At 43.4% G+C, this 21306-nt stretch overlaps 1 protein-coding gene across 1 annotated transcript in view; it reads right to left on the bottom strand.

Moving 5' to 3' along the window:
- Window positions 1–21306, bottom strand: part of LOC124616436 (doublesex- and mab-3-related transcription factor 2) — a 76102-nt gene that overhangs the window by 11068 nt on the left and 43728 nt on the right. The window lies entirely within an intron of this gene.

The raw sequence follows: 21306 nt of genomic DNA, 5'->3' as shown, positions 1-21306 counted from the left end.
TTATTGTATTCATCCCTTAGTCTCCCTCTATGATTTACACTCCACACACTTCCCTCCAATACTAAACTGGTGATCCCTCGATGCCTCAGAATGTACCCTACCAACCGATCCATTCTTCTAGTCAGGTTGTGCCACAAATTTCTCTTCTCACCAGTTCTATCCAGTACCTCCTTATTAGTTACGTGATCGACCCATCTAATTTTCAGCATTCTTCTGTAGTACCACATTTCAAAAGCTATTTTCTTTGTGTGTAAACTGTTTATCGTCCATGTTTCACCCCCTTACATGGCTGCACTCCATACAAATACATCAGGACTTCCTGACACTTAAATCTATACTCTATGTTAACAAATTTCTCTTCTTCAGAAACGCTTTTTTCGCCCGTGTCAGTTTACATTTTATATCCTCCCTAATTCGACCATCATTCGTTATTTTGGTTCTTAAATTGCAAAATTTATCTACTACTTTCGGTGTCTCATTTCCTAGTCAAATTCCCTCAGCGTCACCTGATTTAATTCGACTACATTCCTTTCCATTATCCTCGTTTTGCTTTTATCGATGTTCATCTTATACTCTCCTTTCAAGACAGTGTCCATTCCGTTCAACTGCTCTTTCAAGTTCTTTGCTGTCTCTAACAGAATTAGAAGGTCAAAGTTATTATTTCTTCTCCCTGGACTTTAATTCCTACTCCAAATTTTTCTTTGGTTTCCTTTGCTGCTAGCTCAATGTACAGATTGCATCAGGAGTAGGCTGTAATCATGTGTCACTCCCTTCTCATCCACTGCCACTCTTTCACGCCCCTCAACTATTTATCACGAATGTCTGGTTTCTGTACAAACTGTAAATGGTTTTTCACTCCCTATATTTTACACCTTCCACCTTTAGAATTTGGAAGAGAGTGTTCCCATCAACATTGTTAAAAGCTTTCTCTAAGTCTACAAATGCTATAAACGTAGGTTTGCCTTTCCTTAACCTATCTTTAATGAGAAGTAGTTGGGTCAGTATTGCCTCGCGTGCTCCTTCGTTCCTCCGGAATACAAATTGATTTTCCCTGAGGTCAGCTTCTACCAGTTTTTTCCGTTCTTTTGTAAAGGATTCGTGTTGGTGTTATGCAGCCGTGATTTTACTGAACTGATAGTTGGATAATTTTCACACCTGTCAGTTCTTGCTTTCTTTGGAATTGGAATTATTATATTCTTCTTGAAGTTTGAGGGTATTCCGCCTGTTTCACACATCTTGCGCACCAGATGGAAGAGTTTTGTCATGGGTGGTTCTCCCAAGGCTATCAGTAGCTCTAACGGAATGTTATCTACTCCCGGGGCCTTGTTTCGACTTAAGTTTTCAGTGTTTTGTCAAATTCTTCACGCTGTATCATATCGCTCTTCCCATCTTCCTCTGTGCCTTATTCCATTTCCATAATATTGCTCTCAAGTACATCTCCCTTGTACAGACCCTCTACATACTTCCTCCAACTTTCTGCTTCCCCTCCTTTGCTTAGGACTGGTTTTCCATCTGAGCTCTTGATATGCCTACAGGTGGTTCTCTTTTCTCCTAAGATATCTTTATTTCCTGTAGGCAGTATCAATATTATTCCTAGTGATATATGCTTCTACACCTTTACATTGGTCCTCCAGCCATTCCTGCTTAGCCATTTTGCACTTCCTGTCGATTTCATTTTTTAGACTTCGTAATGCCTTTCGCCCGCTTCATTTATTGCATTTTCGTATTTTCTCGTTTCATCGATTAAATTCAACATGTCTTGTTACCCAATGATTTCTACTAGCCCTCGTATTTTTACCTACTAGATTCCCTGCTGCCTTCTCTATTTCATCTCTCAAAGCTACCCATTTTTCTTCTACTGTATTCCTTTCCCCTGTTCTTGTCATATGTGCTCTAATGTTCCCTCTAAAACCCTGCACAACCTCTGGTTCTTTCAATTTATCCAGGCCCGATCTCCTTAAATTCCTACCATTTTGCAGTTTCTTCAATTTTAATCTGCAGTTCATAACCAATAAATTATGGTCACAGTCCACATCTGCCCCTGTAAGTGTCTTGCAATTTCAAATATGGTTCCTAAATCTCCAACTAACCATTATATAATCAAACTGAAATCTTCCGGTGTCTCCAGGTCTCTTCTACGTATGCAACTTTCTCTCATGATTCTTAAACCAAGTGTTAGCTATGATTAAATTATGCTTTGTGCACAATTCTACAAGGCGGCTTCCTCTTTCATTCCTTTCCCCCAATCCATATCCTTCTACTACTTTTCCTTCTCTTCCTTTTCCTACTATCGAATTCCCTCCTCATCTGCGGAGCTAGGTGGAATATAAACTTGTACTCCTGCGGTGGGTGTGGCTTTCGTGTCTATGTTCGCTACAATAATGCATTAATTCACTATATTGTGCATAGTAGCTTAAACGTGTTCCTATTTTTTTACTCACTATTGAACCTACTCCTGCATTACCCCTATTTGTATTTATAGCCTTGTATTGTATTGTATTTGTAGCCCTATATTCACATGACCAGAAGTCCGGTTCCTCCTGCCATGTAATTTCACTAATTCCCACTATATCTAACGTTAACCTATCCATTTCCCTTTTTAAATTTTCTAACCTACCTGCCCGATTAAGTGATCTGACATTCCACGCTCCAATCCGTAGAACGCCAGTTTTCTTTCTCCTGATAACGACATCCTCTCGAGTAGTCCCCGCCCGGAGATCCGAATGGGGGACTATTTTACCTCCGGAATATTTTACCCAAGAGGACGCCATCATCATTTAACCATACAGTAAAGCTGCATGCCCTCGGGAAAAATTACGGCCATAGTTCCCCTTGCTTTCAGCCGTTGGCAGTACCAGCACAGCAAGGCCGTTTTGGTTATTGTTACAAGGCCAGATCGGTCAATCATCCAGACTGTTGCCCCTGCAACTACTGAAAAGGCTGCTGCCCCTCTTCAGGAACCACACGTTTGTCTGGCCTCTCAACAGATACCCCTTCGTTGTGGTTGCACCTACGGTGCGGCTATCTGTGTCGCTTAGGCGCGCAAGCTTCCTCACCAAATGTGAAGTCCATGGTTCATGGGGGACCCTCTTTATGATGAAACATAATTATTCGCTCTGAACAGGAGTAATTTTGGGCCAGATTAATTTCAAGGCAACGCCTTTCACATTGTAAGCACTGGTGGTCTCCAAGATAGCGGTGACCGTTAGAGACGTTCCTTGGTCTGAAGCAGGATGCCAGGATTTCAGGGATACATTCCTCAGAGGTAGTTGGCGGTTATGACCAGCCGCGTTATGTCAACATAACAGAACTGAAGATTGTAAAATGTAAACTTCAGCGGCGGGGGATGTCAGACCCGTTAAAATGTTCGGGAATATTATGCAGTGGTCGGATGAATTTTTTACTCGTCCCCACCCGCGGAGGACATCTTCAAGTGGAGGTTGTAGCTTGTTTTCCGCTCCTGCGCAGAGGTGTGACGTCACATGTTTTGAATACTCCAGTGCAGGCATTCGCAGACGCAGGTCCGCTTAGCGCTGGTGGTATGCAAGGAAATTTCAGACTGTATGGATACAAGTAAACGAAATACGTATTGATATAACTAAGATTATTCTCTTACGTTACTTTTTTTTAAAGTAAAATGATAGGCCGGCGGAGGTTCGAGTCCTACTCGGGCATGGGTGTGTGTGTTTGTCCTTAGGATAATTTAGGATAAGTAGTATGTAAGCTTAGGGACTGATGACCTTAGCAGTTAAGTCCCATAAGATTTCCCACACATTTGAACATTTTTTGAAAATGATAGTGCGAAAACTGATTGATAAAACTAGCATCTGTATAACGTTAAAGGAAATGTATTTACTTCAGAATGTTTGCTTCGAGCCGTACTCAGTATACATGAAGGTTAGATTGTACCCTCCCACCCCCATCCCCCCTTTCTTCATTAGTCGTCGCTGCGTTGGCCGGAAATTATCCATCTTATTTTGAGAATAGCGATATTTTGATCAGATTATGGTGATAATGCGAAAGTTTTCGTGCTGCTTTGCAACTGCTGCAAACTCGTGTGGTGTACCGATATGTGGGGCTGCAACAGTTATTACGCAGTGAACGCATTGCTATTGTTAGTCTTTGTTGCACGTTACGTCATACGGGTGAGCAAGAGGGCGAAAATAGTTCCCTCCCTACTACGACTGTTGATAAAATATTGATATGTCGATAACTTTTACAAAAACTATCGATACATACCGGCGATATTTCTTACAACGTTATACGTATATATCGACATCGAAATGGCAAATTCGAGTACTGATATTTTTATTTTATATTGTATTTTTTCGCAAAGTAGTTCATTTGAAATTGTAGAAGAACATAATTTCACTTTCAGTGTTTGAAGGAGTCTTACTAATTTTTGAGCTTTCATGAGCTTCATCGTCTTTGACGTGTGAAGCGAGTATACATGGCACAAAGAAGTAGTCCCATTGCACAGGGGGTTTGGTGGCGTGAATGAAATAACAAGACATCCGATGTGAAGAGATAGCATACCAGTTGCGTAAAAAAAACTTTAACGTAACTAGTGTGCTATTTCTTCACATCGGCATTCTTCAAAGACTCATGAACAAAAATCTAAATGACAAGATTGGTCATTCATGGATGTATGTGCCGTCTTTGCTAGTAAATGAAAGGCAGTTTTTTATTGCCTTACTCGTTTCGCCTCTTATTTGTGTAGTATCTTCAGGAGCCTGTAAGACATGTTTCTTTTTATACATATAATGAATGTATTATTTAGTAGCTACTATGTTACACTTTCTGATGTTTTTCTCTTGTTTTTCAGATTAGAATAAACTTTTATAGCACAAACTTCGTGAGGCGAAAATATCGTTCAGTGTTACTTACGATTTGCAGTGCTTTTAGCCCATATGTGTGGTCTTAGAGATATGTTCATTAGTCCCCATGACGACAAGATTGATCTTTGCGGTGAGCGGAGGCGCGTGAGGGGAAATGCTGACGCAATTGGCGCTCCCACAGAAAACGCAACGTTTAACTTCACGCAATTTTGACATTGGAGCTGCTAGGTCTCTGGCGTTTGCAGAGATGAAAAGACCAGGGAAGTCGACTTTAAGTGTACCAGACAAACCCGACATGTGTCGAATCCGAATGACAGACCCATCGGACACCTTTTATTGTGCCACTTACGAGCAATTGCCATTGTCAGCAAAGTGGCTATCGCCAAGCTCGAACGTGCATCGTTTTCTTTTCATTTCTTGCCCTAAGGGAGATAAGTAAGCTGCTAGCATGTTGCTATACCGGTTCTAGGCGCTTCAGTCTGGAACTGCGCGACCGCTACGATCGCGGGTTCGAATCCTGCCTCGGGCATGGATGTGTGTGATGTCCTTAGATTAGTTAGGTTTAAGTAGTTCTAAGTTCTAGGGGACTGATGACCTCAGATGTTAAGTCCCATAGTGCTCAGAGCCATTTGAACCATTTTGAACCATGTTGCTGTACAGAACATCTAATAATAAATCAATAGTTAAATGTACAGCTCTAAAACTGGCAGTATATTTACAATGTGCAGCGGATTTTTTTTGGCATGTACTTCGATACTCCTTCCGTTTATATGTCGATAATAATGATTTTTTTAAAATATCGATATATCCGGTTCCCCATATTTGTAAGAATATCAACAGTCCTACTCCGTACAGTTCCTCACAAGCCATAGGGAAATCAGAGCTCGTACGCAAAGATACAGGTGTTCATTCTTTCCGCGCGCTATGCGAGATTGGAATAATAGAGAATTGTGAAGGTGGTTCGATGAACCCTCTGCCAGGCACTTAAATGTGATTTTATCGATGTAGACGTAGATGTAGATAGTGGCATGCCCAGATTTCTAAAAATGTCATGTGGTGCAAAAAATCTGGGAACCCCTGCTGTAGTGCAGTTAGCCGTTGTTGGTTGTTGTTGGCAGGTATTGTTATCACCCTACGCTGGAAGACTGGTGTACACTTTCAGCATCGGCATCCAGATATCATTCAGTTTCACACCCCCCATGTTCCGATTGAAATTTTGGGGTGTTTAAGATCTCCATGGCTTTCTTTTGTAGTCTTTCACAGTATCCGTTCCCTTGTGAGTCTCTCATTCGCCGCATCTGTGATCGATTTTATGTGGTCGCTCCGCTTTAAATCGTTCCGTTACGCATATTCCTAGATATTTTATGGATGTTAGTGCTTCCAGTGATAGTTCTGCAATCGTGTAATCATACGATAATGGGTCTTTTTGCCTGTTTGGGTACAATAAGTGACATTTGTTTTTATACTGAAGGTCAGCCGTCAAGCCCTGCACCTAATATCGATACTCAGCAGGTGCTAAAATCTTGTTAACGTTCCGATTTCTCTGTATGCAGCAGCGTCGTCCGTGAAAAGCCTCATGGAACTCCCACTAGTTCATTTACCCACTAGTTCACCTACCCACTTGTTCACCTACCCACTAGTTCACTTACCCACTAGTTCACCTACCCACTAGTTCACCTACCCACTAGTTCATTTATAAAGCGTGAGCATTAATACGACCGACAAACTGCAGGGACGGATTCCTAACTGGAGCCGGCCACTGGTGGCCGAGCGGTTCTGGCGCTACAGTCTGGAACCGCGCGACCGCTACGGTCGCAGGTTCGAATCCTGCCTCGGGCATGGATGTGTGTGTTGTCCTTAGGTTAGTTAGGTTTAAGTAGTTTTAAGTTCTAGGGGACTTATGACGTCAGCAGTTGAGTCCCATAGTGCTCAGAGCCATTTGAACCATTTGAACCATCCTAACTGGAAATAGCAGAAAAAAGGTCCTTAGAACATGTGCTCGGAAATACATCGTTGCCACGGCAGATGACGCTGACGAATTCCTCTGACCACGTGTCGTGTGTTTCTTGTGTGTTCCAGGCTGTGTGATTGACGCAGCGTACTGTAAGCAGCACAGTGACCGCGCAGTGGTCAGTACACTGAACTCCCATTCGGGGGGACGACGGTTCAAATCCGCCTCCGGCCACCCTGATTTAGGTTTTCCATTATTTCCCAAAATCGCTTCAAGTAAATGCCGGGATGGTTTCTCTGAAACGGCACGGACGACTTCCTTCTCCACCCTTCTATAATGCGATGAGACTGATGATCTCGCTGTTTGGTCCCCTCAACCAACCAACTAAGCAGCAGAATGGTCCGGTATTCATGTCGGGAACAAGTCGATATGGTGTTTGTGTACGCCAAGCAGACGCAAACTGTCTAGAAGCAGCACGGCTGCACCAAAACAAATACCCTCACAGACACCAACCACATCACGCAACATTTCAAGCCAATTTTGGCGTTTGTTATTATGGGTCCTTCCAGACAGATGAACGTGCAGGGAGGCGGCCGACTGAGAGTACACCAGACTTGGAGGACCGGGTTCTAAAGTATATTGAGACGAACTCTCATACAAGCTCAAGGAGAGTGGTCCGCGAACATTGTGTAAGTCAAAGTACGATTATGTGTATCCTTTTTTTTTTCCTTTATTGTATTCCAATTCCCCATCGGGGCGGGCTGGCAGCAGCATATGCGCTGCTCTTCAGCCGAAAGACATAGAACAAAACAATAGAAGACAATTAAAAACAGCAAAGGAGAGACTAAGGTGAACATAGATATAAAAAAGGGGGAACAGCATGGAAGGCAATAGACAAAAAAATGGGGTGACTAAAATGAAGATAAAAAACTGTTTAAAAGTAGCACACACAAAAAGCCACACACTGCGATGATTAAAAGAACACAAGGCACAGTATAAAGGTAACGATGGATGGCATAGCACATAACATAACACTGACGGCGAACCTCAAGGCAGTACACAATTAAAATCACACCTCTAGACGCACAGGAGAAACAGCACTAGACAACACTGATGTGGCACACTGATGATGATCAATACAGAGGATCTGCCAGGCGCTAGGAGATGAGGGGGACCTGAAGAAGGGAGGGAGGGGAAGGGATGGGGGAGATGAGAGGGGGGCGCGCTGAAGAAGGCCAGGTAGGGAGGGATGTGGGAAGGAAAGAGGCAAGTATGGGGTGCAGGGTCTCTGGGAGGGGGGCGGGGAAGGAGGAAAATCCGCTCTGGGAGAAGGAGGGGAGAGGAGAAAGGGGGCCAAGGAGGAAGGGGGGGGGAACAGGGCCTGGTTATAGTTGGAAGGAAGGGTAGATGTCAGGGCGAAGTTCGTCATCTGGGAGGGGGAGGCGTTATGTGTATCCTTCATGATAACTGCTTTTATCCTTATCACCTGCAAAGAATGCAGGGATTATCAGCAGAGGATTTCCCTCCACAGGAAGGATTTTGTCGATGTTTTTTCCACCACGATTATGGGATTTCTGTCGTCAGGCCTCTTTGCGACGAACCATTCAGGTGTTTACAGTACACTTTCAAAACACAAGGAACACAGGGCCTATGGTGAGAGGAGCTTCCAGTCGTCAGCGCCATCTACCATGCCAACGATGCATTTCCGGGCACATGCTCATACGACCTTTTTTCCTCCATTACCATTCAGAAACCTGTTCCTGCAGTTCGTTAGTGAGCCCTGTGTATTAACCTGTGAAGAGTAATTGTCCTATAACACTCCCTTGTCGTATGCCCGGTGCTGATATTACTCTGAAGATCTCTATCCGTTCAGAACGACATGTTCTGTTTGCTAGAAACTTTTCAGTCCAGTCACATAGCTGGTCTGGCATTCCGGTCGATCATATTTTGTTCATCATGTGACAATTTATACCTTGTGGAAGTCAAGGAGTACGACATGAACATGGCCGCTGGTATCTTCTGCTTTCTGGGTCTCTCTGACAAACAGAGCGAGCTGGGTTTCACCGGTTCTTTTTTTTATACATGTTTATTCGCACAGAGGGGATTTTCTCTCTCAGTAAGTGTCATAAAACACGAGCATAAAACGCCTTCGAGAATTTTACAACAGACTATCCATAGTTTTTGTGCATCTGTACAAAGATCGTTTTTGAAAACGATTTATTAACTCCAATTTTCTGTATGATATTTGGATGATGGCCCAGTCGTCTTCTTTAGGTACAGTGATCTGTGTTATGTGTAACCGCTGCCTGGAATCCAGCCAGCTTGTGAAGTGCACGCCCCTTGATGCACATTTGTTACTCATTCGTTTTTCGGAATCCGCATTATTGTTCCGTAAAACGCACATTCTCTAAAAATATTCCAGCTCTGACGAATGATATGAACGGTGAGATCTTATAAACCGAATGCCAGATCCTAAGACTCACTTAAATAGAACTTTTCCGATATCTTTATTTCGACAGATTCCTTATTCACGCAGCCCCAAGGACTTTAAGCACCAGTGGCCAGATGATACTGGCGTGGTCGTAAAAAATTTCGTTATTACACTCGAGCCAGTGTTCGGTGACAGCTGATTTGCTCGGTTGTTTTCGTGTCGCTGTTTCCTTGCTCATCTCGACGGTTTTAATAGCCTGCCTAACATAAAATATGCCTCATTCGCATAGAATTGGTTCCATATTTTTAAATTTCCAGAAGGCTTTCGACACCGTTCCTCACAAGCGACTTCTAACTAAACTGCGTGCCACTGGAATAACGCCTCGGTTGTGCGACTGGATCCGTGATTTCCTGTCAGAAAGGTCACAGTTCGTATTAATAGACGGAAAGTCATCGAGTAAGTAATACCTGGCGTTCCCCCAAGAAGTGTTATTGGCCCTCTATTGTTCCTGATCTATATTAACGACATAGGAAAGTCTGACTAGTCGTCTTACATTGTTTGCAGATGATGCGGTCATTTACCGTCTTGTGAAGTCATAAAATGACCACAATGAATTGCAAAATGATTTAGATAAGATATCTGTATGGTGCGAAAAGTGGCAATTCACCCTGAATAAAGAAAAGTGTGAAGTTATTCACATGACTACTAAAAGAAATCCGCTAAATTTCGAGTACGCGATGTCACACAAATGTGAAGGCTGTAAATTCAACTAAATACTTAGGAATTACAATTAAAAATAACCTAAATTGGAACGATCACGTAGATAATGTTGTGGGTAGAGCAAACCAAAGACTGCAATTCATTGGCAGAACACTTAGAAGGTGCATCAGGTGTACTAAAGAGACTGCTTACACCCGCTTACCGGCCGGGGTGGCCGAGCAGTTCTAGGCGCTTCAGTCTGGAGCCGCGCGACCGTTACGGTCGCAGGTTCGAATCCTGCCCCGGGCATGGGTGTGTGTGATGTCCTTAGGTTAGTTAGGTTTAAGTAGTTCTAAGTTCTAGGGGACTGATGACCTCAGATGTTAAGTCCCATAGTGCTCAGAGCCATTTGAACCATATGAACACCACGCGTGTCCGACCTATTCTGGAGTATTGCTGTGCGGTGTGGGAACCGCACCAGGTGAAACTGGCGGATGACATGGGCTCGTTTTGTATTATCGCGAAATAGGGGAGATTGTGCCACAGACGTGATACGTGAATTGGAGTGACAATCATTAAAACAAAGGCGTTTTTCGTTGCGACTGGGTCTTCTCATGAAATTTCGATCACGAGTTTGCTCCGATTGCGAAAACATTCTGTTGGCACCCACCTACATAAGGAGAAATGGTCATCGCGATAAAATAAGAGAAAGCAGGGCTCGCACAGAAAAATTTAAGTGCTCGTTTTTCGTTTTCGAGAGTGGAACGGTAGAGGTGGTTTATTGAACCCTCTGCCAGGCATTTTATTGTGAATAGCAGAGTAATCATTTAGATGTAGATGAAACTACAGGGTCATCACTTCCTTCTTCCTCATTCGAACAGGTCTCTGATTAAAACCATTCCCCAAAAAAGTCTGGGAAAGTAAAACGGCGTAAAACGAACTGGAAACCGCACTGAAAGAGAAAACTAAAAAGTTAGCCGAAAGGGGAAAACTTGCACTAAAAGAGAAAAAAAGCGGTAGAAGGAATTAAAATAATGTAGTTAATGGCCTGGGCTGGCTGATCGCAAGAATAAAAAAGGATGAGCCAGTCATTCTGCAATGCACTAAAATCTCCACCCTAAGAACACAAGGCTAGAGAAACACAGATAGGGGAAAGACTAACATTAAGGCGAAAAAACAGCTAAGAAAGTGCGAGGAAGAGTTAACATGGTGGGAGGATGGGTTAAGTCCTAATCTACCTTTCACCAGATAATAGACTAACTCGCACTCTTTCACGGATCACGTACGCTGACAGGAGAATCTAGTTCCTCATGGACTCGGTATGTCTTGAGAGTGATTAAACGTGAGGTAATAAGTTGTAGAATACTGGAAAGTTTGTAGACAAACAGAAAACCTCGGCCGAGGGATTAAACGTAAACACTCCCGGAAACAACCCCCGGCTTTCCCGAGCTCACCGTCCGCGGCAGTCCCCAGGGGACACCCAACACTGGGGCCACCTCGCTTGCAAGCAGGTAGCGGGCACCCAGTTCGCCCCGACCGTAAGCCGATCCCTTTGTTTCGGACGCGCGCGGGAGCGCAGCACACGACACTTATCGAGTATTTATAAACACGGGGGCCGCGGCAAGCTGTCCGCAGCCGGCGACTACCGGAGGAAGTGGAGCGGCAAAATAAACTCCACTTTACGACCTCTCCCGACCGACAATATGACGGCCCGCACGCCGAAAGGACCGCCGCACTAAAACCGTGTTGTTTTCGCGAAAGAGAAACCTTTGTGAATCCCTACGCCGCGGCCTCACACTCGTACACACGACTGTCGGCCCCTTGTATACAAGACTCGTTCGGAGCGAGTTGCGCTCTCTGCCGTTATCCTGCACGTCCGCCCACTATTTCCGAATTTTCCACTTTGTTGTTGAGCGGACAGCGTCTTCGGGCGGAACCACTGGTTAGGTGAGAACTTTTAACACTCCAGCAGTGTGTTCTCCTAGAGCTCGCCGCTGAGCTAAACGTCCCCGCACGATGTACAGATGAGCACTGACACCATCTATGATGTCTTAATAATCAGGTGTATACACCTAGTAATCGGATCGATATGCATCTGACTACATCCAAGTACATTTAAACAAACGCCGATACATACACTGCTCAGCAGTACAATCTACACTACTGGCCATTAACATTGCTACACCATGAAGATGACATGTTACAGACGCGAAATTTAACCGACAGGAAGATGACGCTGTGATATGCAAACGATTAGCTTTTCAGAGCATTCACACAAGGCTGGCGCCGGTGGCGGCACCTACAACGTGCTGAAATGAGGAAAGTTTCCAACCGATTTCTCATACACAAACAGCAGTTGACCGGTGTTGCCTGGTGGAACGTTGCTGTGATGTCTCGTGTAAAGAGGAAAAATGCGTACCATCACGTTTCCGACTTCGATAAAGGTCGGAATGTACGCTATCGCTATTGCGGTTTATCGTATCGCGACATTGCTACTCGCGTTGGTAGAGATCCAATGACAGAATATAGAATCGGTGGGTTCAGAAGGGTAATACGGAACGCCGTGCTGGATCCCAACGGCCTCGTATCAGTAGCAGTCGAGATGACAGGCATCTTATCCGCATGACTGTAACGGATCGTGCAGTCACGTCTCGATCCCTGAGTCAACAGATGGGGACGTTTGCAAAACAACAACCATCTGCACGAACAGTTCGACGACGTTTGCAGCAGCATGGACTATCAACTCGGAGACCACGGCTGCGGTTACCCTTGACACTGCATCACAGACAGGAGCGCCTCCGATGGTGTACTCAATGACGAACCTGGGTGCACGAATGGCAAAACGTCATTTTTTCGGATGAATTCAGGTTCTGTTTACAGCATCATGACGGTCGCATCCGTGTCTGGCGACATCGCGGTGAACGCACATTGGAAACGTGTATTCGTCATCGCCATACTGGCGTATCACCGGGCGTGATGGTATGGAGTACCATTGGTTACACGTCTGGGTCACCTCTTGTTCGCATTGACGGCACTTTGAACAGTGGACGTTACATTTCAGATGTGTTACGACCCGTGGCTCTATCCTCCATTCGATTCCTGCGAAACCCTACATTTCATCACTACAATGCACGACCGCATGTTGCAGGTCCTTTACGGGCCTATCTGGATACAGAAAATGTTCGACTGCTGCCCTGGCCAGCACATTCTCCAGATCTCTCACCAATTGAGAACGTCTGCTCAATGGTGGGCGAGCAACTGGCTCGTCACAATACGCCAGTCACTACTCTTTATGAAGTGTGGTATCGTGTTGAAGCTGCATGGGCAGCTGTACCTGTACACGCCATCCAAGCTCTGTTTGACTCAATGTCCAGACATATCAAGGCCGTTATTACGGCCAGAGGTGGTTGTTCTGGGTACTGATTTCTCAGGTTCTATGCACCCAAATTGCGTGAAAATGTAATCACATGGCAGTTCTAGTATATATATTTGTCCAATGAATACCCGTTTATCATCTGCATTTCTTCTTGATGTAGCAATTTTAATGGCCAGTAGTGTACTATTACTGTAGAGATATTCTGGTGTAGCTCAACCAATAAGCAACCTCTGGATGCCACTAACGCCAGTTCCCACCCTTATATATCGGATAAAGGTACTAAATCCTAGATATGTTTACTCTAACAGGGACTGACAATGCGACACTGCCTGAACAGAATAACGTAAGAGCTCGGCAGGCGCAGTTTCGTCATTCTGCAGCGTGACTTATCATACAGTTACCAAATTGTTATACAACTGACTTCTCATAGACATCTTACTTAGCCAGAAATAAGTTAAAAATCCGGAATAGCACCAATCGCAAAACGTTTGTTTGTTATTACTTCAGAAAGTCGTGAGATGGGAACGGTAGTCTGACTAAGGTAATGTAAAATGGAAATTTCAAGTAAACTTATTATTTATTAAAGTAATTATTATGGCAAACTCTCAAACAGATTAATACCACATGAACCATCCGCTAGGCATGGGGCAGTCACGTGCTGCCCGATTCCTGAATCGGCAATATACAGGGTGTAAATTTTAGGTTGACAAACCAACGAAAAATAAGCTTCACACGAAAAATCGTGTAGAATCCAAGGTTGATTATTTTCGAGGGGGACATCTGCTGGTGCTAAAATTACCCCGTCACCACAGCCCCCTGGGGGTGGGGCGGGAGGCAACTTTAAATTTTTCATATGGAAACCCCATTTTTATTGCAGAATCAGATTCTACTTTAAAAAAAACTACGTACATTTTGTCTTAAACATTTGTTTTGATTCTTGGTAGTTGGCGCTGTAATTCAAGAAAATCCATGTTCTCATTTTTGCGTGGAAAATGGTTACGAATGAAAAATAAATATTTATTTTCTTCGTCAATTTTGATTCGCTAAAACTAAAACTCTCCCTCTCTCCCCATAGGGTGGGGTTTGAGAGAGAGGAATTAGAGTTTTACAAACGTTGACCCAAATATTAATGTTTTCCGCAGATTAATATTTGGGTCGAAGCTTATTATTCGAGTTATTCTGGTTTGTCAACTTAAAATTTAAACCCTGTGTGTATACGTATATATTAAATAAACCCACAGAAATATTACCATTTTGTTTGGTGAATGAAACAATGGCTCCAAATTCACAGTCAGTTTAAACATGGGATGCGAATATAATCAAAATGCTGTATATCGGTTCAAAAAAATGGTTCAAATGGCTCTCAGCACTATGGGACTTAACTTCGGAGGTCAACAGTCCCCTAGAACTTAGAACTACTTAAACCTAACTAACCTAAGGACATCACACACATCCATGCCTGAGGCAGGATTCGAACCTGCGACCGTAGCGGTCGCGCGGTTCCAGACTGTAGCGCCTAGAACCGCTCGTCCACCCCGGCCGGCTTGTATATCGGTTTCAGTCTAATCGTCACTCTATCTCGTTCGTATGAAAACCTGAGTAGTCACACGGCTAACACACCAAACCGTGTGGAAAACAGTATCACGTTTGCCAAGTATCGCTGAGCTAAATAAAAAGAGGAGTGACATGGGCATGTAATTGATTTAAAAAATGTAGCTCACTCTCAATATACGGGGTATAAGTGCAGAGATTTCTACTGGTGACTGGGGACGGTGTACTGAAAAACATTACATCAGTATTTACTTCATTTGCAGGATAATAATTATAGCTATTAGGAGTAGTATGTTTTTAGGTTTGTTACCGCCCTTTTCAACCTCTACTTGGAAAATATGATTGACCAATGCTCATTAGATGACAAAGGAGTAGAAATTGGAGGAAGAAGAGTAGGGTGTTTGAGGTTTGCTGATGACATCGTCCTTCTCGCCACAGGGGAAAAAGAATTACAGGATTTGGTGGACACCATTGAAGCTAACTGAAAAAATTATGGAATGAAATTTAACACAAAGAAAACAAAAGTATTGGCCCTAGGGGGAAATAAAGAAATAAAAATTATGCTGAATGAGAAATATTAGAACAGGTGCAAAATTTTAAGTATCTTGGAATCAGGATAGACGCCGACTGGAAGTGTACCATAAAAACTGAAACAAGGATAGCTATGGCAAAAGAGGCATTTTACAAGGAAAGGAGAATTTTCTGCAGCGGTCTGGACAGAGAACTCAGGAAGAGACTCATAAAATGCCTTGTATGGAGTGTTCTTCTGTATGGCGCTGAAACATGGACTTTGGGGAAGAACGACAGAGAAAGGCAGGAGGCTTTTGAGATGTGGACATGGCGGAGGATGGAAAGAATAAGTTGGATGGACAGAGCAAAAAATTAAGAGGTACTGAGGAGAGTGGGAGAGAAAAGACAGTTACTAGATGTAATAAAGAGAAGAAAAAGAAATTGGATTGGGCATATATAAAAAAAGAATGACGGACTGATAAAAACAGTTATAGTAGGTTATGCAGAAGGGAAAAGGAAGCGAGGAAGGAAGAGATTCCAGATACTGGATGACATGATGGACGGTACAACATACAGCAGCCTTAAGAAGGAAGCAAAGGATCGCAGAAAATGGAGATGCAAAGGACCTGCTAATATAGCAGAAAACTAATGATGATGAATACCTCCAACGACATGGGGCAAGAGCAGTCCATTAATGCTTATTTTACCCTGGGCAGCAGTTAAGGTGGTGAAGAGTAGACACATGGATGCAAAACGGTTAGTCTCTAATGACTGACGTAGTCGACTTAATGGTGCAATCACAGCCATGCAGAAAACATTGGTTCATAAAGTTTGTGACGTGCTTGTGGGAAAACCCTTCGACACAGAGAAAAACAACCAGCACACAGATGTGGGTACATATTGAAATACCACACCTAATAGTTCTGCATTTATATCCGCTCTGTATTATATTGTTGTTGTTTTTGTTGTTGTTGTGGTCTTCAGTCCTGAGACTGGTTTGATACAGTTCTCCATTCTACTCTATCCTGTGCAAGCTTCTTCTTCTACCAGTACTTACTGCAACCTACATCCTTCTGAATCTGTTTAGTGTATTCATCTCTTGGTCTCTCTCCACGCTGCCCTCCAATGCTAAATTTGTGATACCTTGATGCCTCAGAACATGTCCTACCAACCGGTCCCTTCTTCTTGTCAAGTTGTGCCACAAACTCTTCCCCAATTCTATTCAATACTTCCTCATTAGTTATGTGATCTACCAATATAATCTTCAGCATTCTTCTGTAGCACCACATTTCGAAAGCTTCTATTCTCTTCTTGTCCAAACTATTTATCGTCCATGTTTCACTTCCATACATGGCTACACTCCATACAAATACTTTCAGAAACGACATCCTGACACTGAAATCTATACTCGATGTTAACAAATTTCTCTACTTCAGAAACGCTTTCCTTGCCATTGCAAGTCTATATTTTATATCCTCTCTACTTCGACCATCATCATTTATTTTGCTCCGCAAATAGCAAAACTCCCTTTCATGGCCCTGGACTCTTATAACTGCCATCTGCTTTCTATACAAATTGTAAATAGCCTTTCACTCCCTGTATTTTATCCATCCCGCTTTTAGAATTTGAAAGAGAGTATTCCAGTCAACAATGTCAAAAGCTTTCTCTAAGTCTACAAATGCTAGAAGTGTAGGTTTGCCTCTCCTTAATCTTTCTTCTAAGATAAGTCGTAGGGTCAGTATTGCCTCACGTGTTCCAATATTTCTACGGAATCCAAACTGATCTTCCCCGAGGACGGCTTCTAGTAGTTTTTCCATTCGTCTGTAAAGAATTCGCGTTAGTATTTTGCAGCTGTGACTTATTAAACTGATAGTTCAGTAATTTTCACGTCTGTCAACACCTGCTTTCTTTGGGATTGGAATTATTATATTATTCTTGATGTCTGAGGGTATTTCGCCTGTCTCACCAGATGGTAGAGTTTTGTTACGACTAGCTCTCCTAAGGACGTTTGTAGTTCTAATGGAATTTTGTCCACTCCCGAGGCCTTGTTGCGACTCAGGTCTTTTAGTGCTCTGTCAAACTCTTCACGCAGTATCATATCTCCCATTTCATCTTCATCTACATCCTCTTCCATTTTCGTAATATTGTCCTCACGTACATCGCCCTTGTATAGACCCTCTATATACTCCTTCCACCTTTCTGCTTTCCCGTCTTTGCTTAGAACTGGGTTTCCATCTGAGCTCTTGATATTCATACAAGTGGTTCTCTTTTCTCCAAAGGTCTCACTAATTCTCCTGTAGGCAGTATCTATCTTACCCCTAGTGAGATAAGCCACTACATCCTTACATTCATCAATTAAATTCAGTATTTCTTCTGTTACCCAAGAATTTCTACTAGCCCTCGTTTTTTACCTACTTGATCCTCTGCTGCCTTCACTACTTCATCCCTCAGAGCTACCCATTCTTCTTCTGCTGTATTTCTTTCCCCCATTCGTGACAATTGTTCCCTTATGCTCTCCCTGAAACACTGTACAACCTCTGGTTTAGTCAGTTTATCCAGGTCCCATCTCCTTAAATTCCGACCTTTTTGCAGTTTCTTCAGTTTTAATATACAGTTCATAACAAATAGATTGTGGTCAGAGTCCACATCTGCCCCTGGAAATGTCTTACAATTTAAAACCTGGTTCCTAAATCTTTGTCTTACCATTATATAATGTGATACCTTCTAGTACCTCCAGGATTCTTCCATGTATACAACCTTCTTTTATGATTCTTGAACCAAGTGTCAGCTATGATTAAGTTGTGCTCTGTGCAAAATTCTACCAGACGGCTTCCTCTTTCATTTCTTAACCCCAATCCATATTCACCCACTATGTTTCCTTCTCTCCCTTTTCGTACTCTCGAATTCCAGTCACCCATGACTATAAAATTTTCGTCTCCCTTCACTACCAGAATAATTTCTTTAATCCCATCATACATTTCATCAATTTCTTCAACATCTGCAGAGCTAGTTGGCATATAAACTTGCAATACTGTAGTAGGCGTGGGCTTCGTGTCTATCTTAGCCACAATAATGCGTTCACTATGCTGTTTGTAGTAGCTTACCCGTACCCCTATTTTTTATTCATTATTAAACCTACTCCTGCATTACCCCTATTTGATTTTGTATTCCCCTGGCCAAAAGTCTTGTTCCTCCTGCCACCGAACTTCACTAATTCCTACTATAGCTAACTTTAACCTATCCATTTCCCTTTTCAAATTTTCTAACCTACCTGCTCGGTTAAGGGATCTGACATTCCACGCTCCGATCCGTAGAACGCCAGTTTTCTTTCTCCTGATAACGACGTCCACCTGAGTAGTCCCCGCCCGGAGATCGGAATGGGGGACTATTTTACCTCCGGAATATTTTACCCAAGAGGACGCCATCATCATTTAACCATACAGTAAAGCTGCATGCGCTCGGGAAAAATTACGGCTGTAGTTTCCCCTTGCTTTCAGCCGTTCGCAGTAGCAGCACAGCAAGGCCGTTTTGGTTGGTTCAAATGGCTCTGAGCACTATGGGACTTAACATCTACGGTCATCAGTCCCCTAGAACTTAGAACTACTTAAACCTAACTAACCTAGAGACAGCACACAACACCCAGCCATCACGAGGCAGAGAAAATCCCTGACCCCGCCGGGAATCGAACCCGGGAACCCGGGCGTGGGAAGCGAGAACGCTACCGCACGACCACGAGATGCGGGCGGCCGTTTTGGTTAGTGTTACAAGGCCAGATCAGTCAATCATCCCCTGAAACTACTGAAAAGGCTGCTGCCCCTCTTCAGGAACCACACGTTTGTCTGGCCCCTCAGCAGATACCCCTCCGTTGTGGTTGCACCTACGGTACGGCCATCTGTATCGCTGAGGCATGCACGCCTTCCCACCAACGGCAAGGTCCATGGTTCATTGGGGGAGGGGGGGGAGGAGATATTATAGTGTAGGCAGCCTCAATGTCAATTCCAGTTTATGCACTCCTCCTCTTCAACTGAGTGGCAGCAGAATTTTCAGACCACAGCTCACCTGATACAAACAGCTTTCAAACGATCTCTTCTGGCTCAGTGCTGTCTATCCACACAAGATGCCAATAATAGACACTGCATACGCGAAACTCGTGAGCGCCAATTAACTCTCAATAATATGCGCTACATTACATGGTGAAATCGCTTAGAACAACTAACGTCTGTTCACAACATACTGTCTCAGTGCGATTGCCTTTCCTTCTTGCTCTCAAATTCACCTACTCACGTGGCACGTCTACTCCCTAACCGTTCATTGGCCGAGCTACCGACTCCAAAAACTAGAAGTAAAACTTAAGTATTTCCCATGTAGTAGAGATAATTATCAAAATAGATCAATATGTGATCAGTAAATAAAGACAAAGAGCTCTCCCGTAACCAATGCGTAGAGTGTACGATGTAAATGAAGAGTGGATGAGTCAACAGACATCTTTCAACAGCCTCACGGCTTCATTCCATAAGACACCATAGCGAAATTTAAAATTTGTTATAAGACACTGGCGTACACCCGTACTTCATCATACAGCTTAATGCACAGAGCGCGAGCTTGAGAGACAATGTCACGGATTAAATTCCGAACCTCTCCTTAGTGGCTCATGGAGACTGAATTTTTTGTTCGAAAATTACTTCGAGCAGGTAGAATACCACCTCGCGATGGTAACGTCTTAGACCTCCTAGAAAAATGCAAACCGGAACTTTTCGAATCAGTTAACGTAGAGGAGGGTACTATTACAAGGAATGTTAAGGAAGTTGAGAAATTATTTTTGCTTGTTAAGCATAACAGGATAGAAATGGCATGATATCTGAATACTCAACATCAGACACCTAGTTCTGAGTACGAAGATATGGACCACAAATGGATAAAATTCGAAAGCATGTTCCAATACACCTTAGACAAGTACGTTCCCGGCAAGGTGTTAAGGAATGGTAGAAGCCCACCGTGGTTTGATAGCCTTGTTAGAAAGTTGTTACGGAAACAAATAGAGCTTTATCACAGACTTATACGAAGTCCAAGCCTAGCTGACGAACAGCAGCAAGAAGCGAAAGTGAGCGTAAGGAGAGCAATGAGAAAAGCATTCGATGAACCCGAAAGCAGAATTTTGGCAACCGGTCTGGCTAAAATCCGTAAGAAGTTTTAGTTTTCTGTAAAGTCAGTAAGCTGATCGAAATTACCTATTCAGCTTCTCAATAACCACAATGTCACCGCACGGAAGATAACAGAAGACTGAAAATTGAATTCGGTCTTCCGAAATTCTTTCACTGCGGAGGAGGAATTCAGTGTTTAACGTCCCGTCGACAACGAGGTCATTAGAGACGGAGCACAAGCTCGAAGTAGGGAGATATGGAGAAGGAAATCGGCCGTGCCCTTTTAAAGGAACCATCCCGGCATTTGCCTGAAGTGATCTAGGGAAATCACGGAAAACCTAAATCAGGATGGCCGGACGCGGGATTGAACCGTCGTCCACCCGAATGCGAGTACAGTGTGCTAACCACTGCACCACCCCGCTGGGTTTCACTGCGAAACATCGTACGAGTAATAGGGTCCTTCACTTCAGTCATCGCACAAAATGGTAGATGTTGAGATAAGTGATCAAGGAATAGAGAAGTGACTGCAGTCGCTTAACAGCGAAAAGGTACCTTGGCCACATGAGGAACCTGTAAGGTTCTACAGAGATTTTGCGAAAGAACATGCTCTCCCGTTTAACAGTACTTCATTGTAGGTCGCTGAAGCCACGAAGAGTACCCAGCAACTGGGAAAAAAAACAATCGCAGATCATTCCCATTTTTAAGAAGGGCCATAGGTCGGATGCACATAATTATAGGCCGTTGTCGCTGACACCAATCCGCTATAGAATTATGGAACATATTTTATCCTCACTCTTTATAGAGTTTAT

The sequence above is a fragment of the Schistocerca americana genome, chromosome 5 (genome assembly GCF_021461395.2).
Source record: "Schistocerca americana isolate TAMUIC-IGC-003095 chromosome 5, iqSchAmer2.1, whole genome shotgun sequence".
NCBI lineage: Eukaryota > Metazoa > Arthropoda > Insecta > Orthoptera > Acrididae > Schistocerca > Schistocerca americana.
Note: the sequence above shows the minus strand (reverse complement) of the source record. Positions and strands in the feature narration are given on the sequence as shown.